The sequence below is a fragment of the Coptis chinensis genome, chromosome 3 (assembly GCF_015680905.1).
Source record: "Coptis chinensis isolate HL-2020 chromosome 3, ASM1568090v1, whole genome shotgun sequence".
NCBI lineage: Eukaryota > Viridiplantae > Streptophyta > Magnoliopsida > Ranunculales > Ranunculaceae > Coptis > Coptis chinensis.
The window spans coordinates 86072477-86084946 of record NC_141458.1 but is presented as its reverse complement, the minus strand read 5'-3'; positions in this window follow the sequence as shown (position 1 = coordinate 86084946).

Below are 12470 nucleotides of genomic sequence, written 5' to 3'. Positions count from 1 at the left end.
AAAAAATTCGCTTGGAAAATTTATAGTAAAAAGATCGGCATAATGCCTTGGAAAAAACTAATGAAACTGTCAAAAAATTTCGCTCAAAAAATATCTCGTAGAAAGAGCGACACAATGCTTTAGAAAAAAATAATTAAGCACCAATGACTATGTAATTGTGTGAATGTAATACCATCGAGCTAAAACGTCTTTTGATGAAAATGAAAATAAAGTATGTGTTGGCAATTGAATATTGTTGTGATGTCAGATAACATACCTGTGGAAAATTGACAATGTTGTTGAGTTATGCAGATAAAACGAAATAAAATGAAACGCCCCCAATGCGAACTTAACTTGGCAAAATTAGACTAAGCGAGCGTAAAAGCGTTCAAAATTAGACTGACGAAGCTAAACGTGGTAACTTCATCAGATTTTGTCGTAGCGATAGTAACGTACTAAGCGAGCGTAAAACATTCAAACTTAGACTAACGAAGCTAAACGTGGTAACGTCGTCAGAGTTTGTCGTAGCGATAGTAACGAACTAAGCGAGCGTAAAATGTTCAAACTTAGACTGACGAAGCTAAACACGGTAACGTCGTCAGAGTTTGTCGTAGCGATAGCAACGAACTAAGCGAGCGTAAAAGCGTTCAAACTTAGACTGACGAAACTAAACATGGTAACTTTGTCAGATTTGTCGTAGCGATAGTAACGAACTAAGCGAACGTAAATGCGTTCAAACTTAGACTGACGAAGCTAAACGTGGTAACTTCGTCAGATTTGTTGTAGCGATAGTAACGAATTAAGCGAGTGTAAAAACGTTCAAACTTAGACTGACGAAGCTAAACGTGGTCGTGGGTTAGATCCCCACAGACGACATCAATTATGTTTCGACCAAATATGATCAAAACACTAAGTGGTGACGAAAGAGATGAAGAACGTAGAAAAGTAGTGAAAAAGGAATGGTGATCGAGTGAATGATGAGACTATACATTTCGGTTGCCTACGTACCCAAATTATCGATGGGATCAAGTCTCAAGAACGTAGTTCTGTATGAAAAATAGTTTGGTATTTATATAGATAAAGTAGAGACTCCTTGTAGCTCAAGTATTCTTATAGCTCAAGTAATTGTAATTGAATATAACTCTCAACTGATAATTATCTCTTTGATAAGAAACGAATCTTGACATAAATTAATGTACGTTAGTGGCAAGCCATGTGGCTAAGGTTCAGCTTTAGACACATGAGTTAATGGGCCTGTACATTGATCTATGGTATTGCAAAGTGGGCTTTAGCCCTGTCAATTAAACAAATAAAAATGGAGACCCCTACTAATGGACATTTGCCACGTAGGTAGGGGTCGAAACACTTGCCTCTTCCTGGGGTTGGAGGACTCTCCTTCTGTTCCACGGATCAACCCCTTCACTATCCCCTGATGACTATTCTTAGATGCCACTTGATCACCGCGGACTTCATACATCCTAGTTGGGGTGGGGAACCAAATTACCTGATAGTATGTGGATGGTACCACCTTCATCTCATGGATCCACCGCCTCCCCAGAATCGCTTTGTATTGGGAGTTGGAATCCACCAGCATAAATTGAGTGAACACCGTCATTGGACCTATTGTTACTGGTAACAAAAGTTCTCCTATAGGCTCCATCATACTTTCATTGATTCCATACAAGTTGTCTGGGATCAATCCTCATTTCGTCCAAAGCTCCTCTGAATAATAAGTCCACTGCACTACCACAATCAATTAATACCCTCTTGACCATGTAATTGCCCATCGCCACAGTGATAACCAAAGTGTCCTCATGGGGGGAATCGACAGCTTTTAGGTTCGTGCTTGTGAATACAATCCGATCCCCCCCCCCTTTGCCGCCCATGACTTGGGTCGCGGAACTCCTGTTGCTTCATTGATCTGCTGGATACTCGCGGTTCCCTTTATCTTCTCTCTATGAGCGTTATGACTCAGATCTTCTCTCTATGAGCGTTATGACTCAGAACCTCTCCACTTAAAATAACATTGATGGTTCCCAATATCCTTCCCTGAGCTGGTATTTGCTCCTCGTTTGAGGCCCCCACTATAAACTCTCTCATCATACCCTTCTTGACCAACCTCTGAATCAACCATTTCAATGCATACCAATCATTAGTCTCATGATTTCGTACATGGTGATATGCACAGTACGACTTGTTCGGCATCTCGATCGGTGTACTCCGCGGTCCCTCATATCCCTGAATGTTCTTGATCAACGTCATTATCTCACTCAAAGGCGTATGTTCAGGTTCGCGATATGGTTTTCTCTCCCTATATTCTCCCTTCACGCTCCCTCCGTACTCCTTTCCGGTCGTGATGAATATCCGCGGTACCCCCCATTTCCTCTATCCGACGACTCTATCTTTCTGTGATCCCCTTCTTTTTCTACAAATGACACTGCCTTCCTTGACCTTCTAGAATCTTTCTGCATTGTGTCCTCATACCTTATGTATTTTTCCACCCTTGGATACAACTCGTGCAAGGTCGCGATCTCATTCTTAGCCACGGACTTATGTACTCCTGTTCATGGCCACAGACCTCTTTCAAATGTTATTACCATTGTCCTTTCATCCAAGTTCTCTACCTTCAATGTCTCGGCCTTGAATCGGCACAGATAATCCCTTACCGATTCCGCAGATCTTTGCCTAACGTTGAGCAAAGCCGTGATATCCACCACTCGCCTTTTCTGATGTATGAAGTGATCTATAAACGCCTGCTCCAACTCCTGAAAATTATTTATACTCCTTAGAGGCAATCGATATATAGTACTAGTCTGATGCTCCCCCCTTAAGGCTAGCTGGGAACATTATGCATCGCAGCCCATCATACCGAGCTTCTTGCCAAAGAGGCATTTTTTGTCGAAAATGATGAATGTGATATGCTGGGTCCCCTTTGCCGTCGTACCTTTCGAACCTGGGCTGATTTAATTGTTTCGGTACCTCTGAAGCCCATATAGCATCCGCCAGCAGATTACGGTTCAAACCAGCCACCACCTGACTAGTCGCTCCCATTTAGGCTTTCGCCTATTGAAGGTTCGCCTCCCGGTCATTGTTTATCATCTCCTGGACTTGCTCCATCGTGAGGCCGGCTACCGAGTTCTCAACGAGGTCTGACCCTTCTTCATTGTCAGACTCCTCACTCGCCTCCGTTCTCACTTCTTCCTCCATCATTTCTCTTTCCTTTCTTAGTGCGTCATTCTCCTCTCTCTCCTAGCAGCGGTCTCCTCTCCTTGATCTCCCCCTTCATTGCTCACTACTTCCGCCTCCAACTCCAGTGCCACCACCTTTCTCGATCGGCCTACTCCTCTCTTTCCTACTATACTGTTGCCATTTTCACGTTGCTTTGATCTCTCGGTCCCCACAGACGGCGCCAAATGTTGTATCTCACTTTCTACTAACACTCTCCTTACTTTTCTCTCTCTAGATCTAGGCCTCCCTTCATCATGAAAAGCACCCTCCTTTTCTCTCCTTCCCTTTTTCTCTTTATACTACTATCCCTTTTCATCCAAGCTATCCATCTGTCCCTCTATCTCGCGGCCTTCTTTTCTCCATGTGTAGGGTTACCGTTTAGTAACTATGAGTCCACGGTTTGATCCTGTGCACCAGACCTCCGCAACGTATGTTACTTCGGGTTCATCTCACCACTGATCTCCAATACCCGGATCCTACCACCACATCTACCAAGAGGTGAAGTCCCTTACAGATGGCAAAATTAAGATTGCGATGAAAAGGGCTCACATAATTCCGCGTAACTTCAATCCTGTTGAGTCCCTCGGTGGTGACATGCATCAAGTAAACGTAATATCACTCCTGTCCATCATCACCAACATCATTGCTCAACCAATACAGCTCCATGTCTATAACAACAAATTGCGAAAATACGTACTTGACAGTTATAATCACTCTAGCTGACAATACACGACTCACTCCAACTAGGGTCTTTGTCGTCACATGTAATCACAATTAATGTCCCCTGAGAGAAACCAATCACCTTATGTAAGTGATTTGACTTGTCGTAAACCAAAGTCCAGTGAGAAGTGCTGGTTGGAATAGTACCAAGAAGAGCCTCAAATTGGGCAAGGACGGGGTTAGATACGTAAAGTTTGCTAGGAGCATATCTGTCCTGAAATAGGAGTAAACCGTTGCAAGAAGCCTGCAATAACAAATTAACAATGTCTTTTGCTTGTCATGTGTAAGTACCCTCCGTTTTGCACTACAGTACACGTGTCCACACACCAGGTCGTACCAATCCATCAGCTCGTACCTATGTATCAGAACATACCAACGACCCAAACCCAGGTCATCCCCAGTATCAGTTACAGCTATTTATAGAAGCAAATCAACTAGTGCAATCCTGGAGCTCAGTCAACGCAACAATCAAGGAGACATTTACTTTGTAACATCAGAATAATGGCGAATCATCAAGATAGCACACAAGGTGGATCTACACTTCATAACGGCCAGGAGCAAACAAGGAAAGTCAGCTCAAACATCTATAAGTAGAGAGAGATGAACTATGTAAGGCTAGATTCAAGTTTACCCCAAGAAACTTGATACGTAGGCAACTCTTATCCCAAGAAGAGTGCAGCCATTCCCTATCAAACAAATCATCAGGTCGTTTTCCCCTAAACACCAAACCTCTACATTGGCGCCATCTGTCGGTTCGTTTCCTTAAGAAAAGAACACACACTCTTTTCTCAAGCCCACGAAGCTGGTCAGAAAAACCACCATCACTTCAGATGTTAGCAGATCAGATGAAGACGCTCCAGGAGGCCTTCATCACGTTACAACAAGAAAACCAAACGATGCGCGAGCAGGCCACCTCCAGTGCCAACAACGGCACTCCAGATGCAGTGGAGAACAATGCCGTCACAGCCCTCACCACCACCACCAATCAAAGGTTAGAAGACTTCACACAAAGGTTGGAGAAGTCGAACGACAAGACAAGCGCGATCCAAATCGCTCAGAAGATACTACAGACGTACAAGGCGTCACCATTCACAACTGAAATCAGGGACAAGCAACCTCCTTCAAAGTTCATCCAACCAAAGTTCTCGTTGTACGACTATAGCTCGTGTCCATGCCAACACGTAGCTCGTTTCAGCTAGACTCTCACACTCTACAGCATTCCAGAGTACGACTACCTGAAGTGCAATCTCTTTCCAGCCAGCCTGAAGGACGGAGCTTTAGAATGGTTCTACATGCTCACTCTTGACTAAATTAGCAACTTCGACAAGCTAGTTGAGACGTTCGCAGTAGAGTTCATCCATAACAGGAAGAAACAAGCCGACCTGGATTCCTTGTTTCAACTAAAGCAAGCACATGGCGAGACGATCCACATTTTCCTAGGACGTTTCAAAAAGGAGCCCCTCTCAATGGAGCCAAGCTTAAAGGATAGTTTTGCAACTTCTGTATTCACCAACGCTTTCCTGGATGACTCCGACCTAGCATGATCTCTGATGCGCAACAAACTAGAACGCCTAGACAACTTATATCACAGAATTAACAAGTACATCAAGTACGAAGAATGGCTGGCCCAGCACAAGGGCAAAGAAGTTCTCGCAGTAAGCGACAAGCGAGAACCCAAAGAAAACAAACACTACTCTGGCAGCAGCAGCAACAACAACAACAACAAGGGCTCCAGCTCCCACAAGCCCTCTTACACAAAAAGGAAATTCTCCAACTTCTCCAGGACGCTGAACCAGATCCTGAAAAAGATAAATATAGCACCATACTTCAAACCCAACATCAACAAGGTGATCGCCATACCAAAACGTCCATACTACCATTTTCACAAGCTCTACCACCGTGACACTAATGAATGTTGGAGCCTCAAGCACTACCTCCAAGACTTAGTCGAGGAGGGAAAATTGAAAGAGTTCCTGCCAGAAAGTGACCTCAGGCATAAACTGGATGCCAAACACCACAGAAGCAGGAGCCGCAGCCATGAACGATCTGCCAACAACAGAAGCAGGAGCAGAATAGTCCGACGATCTAAATCTCCAGGTCGGTCGAGGCACAATAGGAGACATCACTCCTCCGACCACAACGAGGAAAAAGTAATCAACATGATTACAGACACCTCCAATGACGAAACATCAGGTCGGGAAAAGCGCAGATAGGTAGGCGCGCTACAAGAAATTTACGACCTCTCCCACGAAGCTGAAGTCATCACTCCTACCAGCTCTTAGTTAACAACCTCCATAGCATTCATGGAAGACGATCTAGTCAAGGTATGCCTACCCCACAATGATGCCCTGGTAGTGCACGTAAAAATCAATGGGTGGACAGTCAAAAGAGTCCTCCTCGATCCAGGCAGCTCTTGCGACATACTTTTCTATCAAACATACAAGGACATGCACCTGCCAGACTCGGTGATGATAGAATCAAATGCACCGCTCTATGGGTTCAACGGAGATCACACATATGCCATTGGAGACGTCATCCTACCAATCTCCATTGGAGAAAAATAGGACATGGTCAAAACTTCAACACGCTTCAGTGTGATAGATGTCAAGTCGTCCTACACTGCCATTCTAAAATGCCGATGGATTCACAAGATCCAAGCAATTCCATCAACCCTACACCAGGTCCTGCGATTCTCCAGACCCCAAGGCATCATGAAGCTCAATAGCAACCAACTAGAAGCTCATCGATGCAATCATGTCAGCACAACAACCACACCCAAGCCTCAGGTCGTCGAAGGCAAGGACGTCCCAAAGAAGCAAGATCCTCAAGCTTCCAGCCCTCCACTAGCAGTAGTAGACAAGCTCAAAGGGAAACAAGCACAAATAGAACCATGAAAAAAAGTCAATCTGGGCACAGATGATGACCCAAAGTTTGTCTATGTCGGGGCTGATTTAGACCCCAAGCTCAAGGAGCAACTTGTCAAATTTTTATCTCTCAATAAAGATGTTTTTGCTTGGTCATATATCGATATGCCATGAATCGACCCTCAGGTCGCTTGCCACAAATTGAATGTCAATCCAAATGTAAAGCCCATCAAACAACGACCTAGGAAGCTAGCACTCAAATTTCAAAAAGCCATCAATGAAGAAATAGAAAAGCTCAAAAATGTTGGATTCATCAGAGAAGTCGAATACCCGACCTGGCTAGCTAACATCATAGCCATTCCCAAAAAGAACGGCCAGGTACGACTATGTATAGACTTTACCAATGTCAACAAGTACTGCCCCAAAGACAGCTTCCCCCTGCCAAGAATTGACATACTGGTAGATCAAACTTGCGGTCACGAACTCCTATCGTTCATGGACGCATACAATGGATACAATTAAATACCACTTGGAGAGGAAGACCAGGAAAAAACTTCCTTCATAACCGAACAGGGAACGTTCTGCTACAACGTCCTATCATTCGACTTGAATAACGCAGGCGCGACCTACCAAAGACTGGTCACAAAGATGTTCAAAGACTTGCTAGGTGGCATTATAAAAGTCTACATAGAGGATATGGTAGTCAAAAGTGAAAAAGGCTAAATATCACATTTCTCACCTACAGGAAGCCTTTGGAAGACTGCGCCAAAACAAAATGAAGCTCAACCCAGCAAAATGTGTATTTGGGGTAGCTTCAGGGAAATTCCTAGGATACCTCGTTTCACAAAGGTGCATCGAAGCAAACCCAGAACAGATACAAGCTCTCCTTAAGATGCCAGAACCAACTTCCAAGCAACAAATCTACAAGTTATCTGGCATGGTCTCAACAGATTCATCTCACATGCATCTGACAAGTGCAGACCATTCCTGCAAATACTAAAGAAGGGCGCAGCATTCACATGGACAGACTAATGCCACAAAGCTTTCAATGACTTGAAAGCTTACATGTCAACTCCACCCGTCCTGTCCAAACCAACTGAAGGAGAGACAATGGGGGCTTTACCTTGCAACTACCGACTTCGCTATCAGCTCGATTCTCTTTTGCGAACACAAAAGAATCGAAAAACCAATCTACTTCACCAGCAAGACGTTAGCAGATTTAGAAAAGCATTACTCTCCAATGGAGAAAACGGTGTTGTCTTTGTTGTACTCAACTCGAAAGTTCCAACCTTACTTCCAAGCTCACAGCATCAAAGTCATCACAAATATACCAATCAAACAGGTCTTGAGTTCTAGCAACACAACAGCCCGCATGGCCAAATGGGCTGAAAAACTCAGAGAGCACCACATCGACTTCGTTCCCAGAATGTCTCGCAAAGGACAGGTCATTGCTGATTTCTTGGCAGACTTCCCCATCGAAGATGCAAACTGGGAACCCGAGCCAATCACTTCATTCCATCAACCAACCACCCCAGACACATGGCACCTCTACGTAGATGGAGCATACAACAATAGTGGTAGTGGACTGGGGGCTGTGTTAACTTCACCAAAAGGAACACAGCTACAAAAGTCAATCAAGATCAACTTCGCAACATCCAAAAATGAAGCGGAGTATGAAGCATTAATCACAGGCCTCTGCATGGCATCGTAGCTACAAGTCCAAAAACTCAAAGCTCATAGTGACTCACAGCTAATTGTCAAACAGATCACCAAAGAGTATGTAACAAACGGAGCAAATCTGGCCAAATATGCTCAGGTCATCAATAACATCATCAGCCCATTCAAAACATTCTCCTTGGAACATATTCCGCGAGAGGATAACAGGCATGCAGGCAGCCTGGCTTTCTTAGCCTCGAAGACCCAAGAGACATATCCAACCATAGTCTACATTGAAATCCTGGAGAGACCCGCATAACAGCAAAAAAGTATCAACAGTCTCACAGACTTTCAGCCCTCATCCGAAGAAGAGATCACTCAATCTTGGATAGGCCCTTTTCTAAAATTTCTCTTACATAGTGAGCTCCCAGCAGAAGCAAAGACCGCTCATGTGATAAAATTCCGAGCTCCCAGATACACCGTAATTAACGAACGATTATTCTGTAAATCCGCAGGAGGACCCCACCTAAGGTGTATAACTCCATGCGAAGGCCAGCTCATCTTTGACGAGATTTACAAAGGCGAATGTGGCAACCATGTAGGAGCAAGATCTCTGGCTCACAAAGCAATCGCCCAAGGGTATTATTGGTCAGGCATGCACATCGAGGCAAAGAATATATTCTTAGATGCCACCAATGTCAAATATTTAGACACAACCATCTAAGTCCGACACGAGAATTGATCAACATAGCCAACCCATGGCCCTTTCACATGTGGGGGTTAGACATCATAGGACCATTCATCCCATAAAAGAAAACATGACTCAAATACGTCCTAGCAGCCATAGATTACTTCACCAAATGGGTCGAAGCAATTCCACTAGTTCAAGTTAAAGAGGTTCACGTCATCAACTTCATATGGACCAATATAATCACAAGATTTGGTCTACCCCACACCCTTGTCATGGACAACGGAACTCAATTTGTTGGCTCATAGGTCAAGGCAACTCTGCAAAAATGGCGCATCATTTAGGCATTTTCTACACCTAGATATGCACAAAACAATGGTCAAGCAGAGGCTAGCAACAAAGCAATCAAGGAAAATCTCCAAAAGAAGTTGGAGAGCAAGAAAAGTCAATGGCCAGAACAACTCGAGAATATTCTATGGGCATACCAATAACAGCCAGAGCCAGTACCAATGAGTCTCCTTTCACACTTTGCTTCAGAATAGAAGTAGTCATACCATCAAAGCTCACAATCACAACCACACGTTTTGACATCGTCGAATCAGGAGAAAATGACAACATCTTGGCAAAAGAGGTCGATCTCCTAGAATAGCAAAGGAAAACAGCTGCAATATCCCTAGCTCGGTATCACCAAACAATCCAACGATCTTACAACAAGAAGGTCATCCCAAGATCTTTCCATGCTGGTGACTTAGTCCTCAAAAAGACACTAGCTCCAGCCAAGCTTGACCTAACATGGGAAGGCCCCTACATTATTGACAAAGTCGTTGGAAATAGAGCATACTGGATTAAAACTCAACTCGGTGATGTGCTTCTCCGACCTTGGAACACAACTCTCCTCAAGCGATTTTATCAATAATCTTTCTCTAGATGTATCAGTCAATATGAATAAAATTTCATCAGCATTTCGAGCACAAATGTCATCTTTGCATTATATGAGTATCACGCATCTTGCACTAGCTACCCGACCTATGACGTCAAAATGTCAGGTCATACACCAAAGATGGAGTCAAGAGAAACTCACCTATAATTACCATGCAGTGGTTAATTACCAATCAAATCTAACCCAAGGTCCCCTAAAAGGACCCTAAATCAACTTAACACCAATGCCAGGGTTAAGCATGATTCAATTGTAAATTCCGCGCAATTAACAGTCAAATACAAACATTTGAGACCCCCAAAAGGACCCAAAGTCAACTTAAGCCTCTGAACAGGGTTAAGCTTGGCTCAACTATAACCACCACTCAAAGGCTAGTTTTCAGTCAATAAGAAGTTCCCCCAAAAGGAAAGACCCAATCAACACACAAGAGGAAACCTAGGTGACAGCTATGCTCATCTAATCAAGTCGTGATGAACCAAACAAGTTACGACCTTTAAACATTTGACGATCTACCATAGTTCAAATAGGACGTCGAGTCCACTACCATGCAGCACAGGTCGTAGAACAACAAATCAAATAGCAATAAAAGCAATCACTGGCATGCAAAATTCAAACACAATCTCAACAAGTAACCAATTTAAATATTTCTACTTACATACAGATTTGGTTAGATATTATAGGCTCCCAGGTTATCCTGAGAAAATGACCTCAATACCCCCATCAAAAATCAAAACTGTCAATATCAGTTATCAGTATCAAACACAACAAGTAAAAAATATAGTTCATCCATCATCAAAACAACTAACAAGAAAAGGTAGATCAATTGACACAAGAAAGATTCTCCACATTCAAAAGATCCAGTTGGCAGCCCTCTTCACCAATAGAGCTACTGGTCGGATCACCACTTGCATCCAACACTTTGGGAGAAACATCTTCAGTGGACTGAGCAGCACCCAGGTCAGCTGGTAGATCAAGTCGTCTACTAGCATCAACAACAAGACTATCCACAGCTACTGTTGCAGCCCCACTTTCGACCGACCTTTTGGGGGTTTTATATTTACGTTCTAGTTTCATGAAGTCATCTACTAGAACGTAAACATCCCCACTCTCTACCAAATTGACCAGGTCGTTGTATTCTTTTTGAGCTATTTCAGCAACATCTTGTGCTCGCTTGGTCTCATTAACCCAATGTTGAACCTCCACCCTAGAAGCATCAAGTGTTGGTTGCAGCAAGGCCACCTTCCCAACCAAATCCCCGACCTGCGACCTCAGCCCCGTCACTTCAACCCTCTCCACCTCTTGCACAGCCACCAACTTGTCATAAGCCTCCTTGGCCGCATCCAGCTCCTTCTTGTATAGGTCGAAGATAGTGGCCATCTCCCTCAGCTTCCTGTACATGGCTAGAACCTGACAAGACTAACAAAATAAGTCATGTCAAAAAGAAACTAACAAAACACAAACAGAGATTGGATGGACACTTACAAAGCACAAAGAGCGATCAATATCTTTTAGGTTCTCCCCCAGATCCTTCCCAGTCTCCAGCTGGAGCCTGTCTCCATCCAGGGCAACACTCTCCAGCAGTCCTCCAGCAACTGATGAAGACTTGAAGCTACAATCCAAGTTCTTCACCAGCTTGGCCAACCCACTTAATGGGTCGTAGTAACTGACCACCCGATCCAAGATGGCATCAGCATTCTTCTCACTTGGGGATGCACTCCCTGACCCCTTGCATTTTTGGGTAGCAGACTCAGTCTCAGTAGCCTTCTTCTTGCCCTGGGCATCAGCTACCCCCACATAAACCGCCAACTCCTTCAGGTTCATCTTCTTCAAAAGAGCCCGACATGAAGAAGTACGACCTTCCCCAGCACTAGGTCGTTCCTCAGACTCGATTCGAACCTCTTTCGGCCCCTCGGGCTCAAATTTTCCTCGAGCGCCTCTTCACCGAGCCTTCGAAAAGGAACATCAAGACTCCCGCAAAGACTACTGACCGGATCATCATCGCTCCCCTAAGAACATCTTGGAGCAGAACAACTATCAACAGGTAATTAAGTGGGCCCACGAATCCAGCCTAACATTTCCCACACATTTTTCAAAAGCCAATTAAACAAACCAGCTGTCTGACACGTGTTTTAAAGCTTTATTTTACCTTTCCTTTTTCACACCACAGCTGTCCAAAGAACAGATAAAATAAAGAAGGTTGTGTAAGTACCTTCCGTTCTGTACTACAGTACATGTGTCCACACACCAGGTCGTACTAATCCATCAGCTCGTACCTATCCATCATAGCATACCAACAACCCAAACCCAGGTAGTCCCCAATATCAGTTACAACCATTTATAGAAGCAAATCAACTAGCGCAATCCTGGAGTTCAGACAATGCAATAATCAAGAAGACAT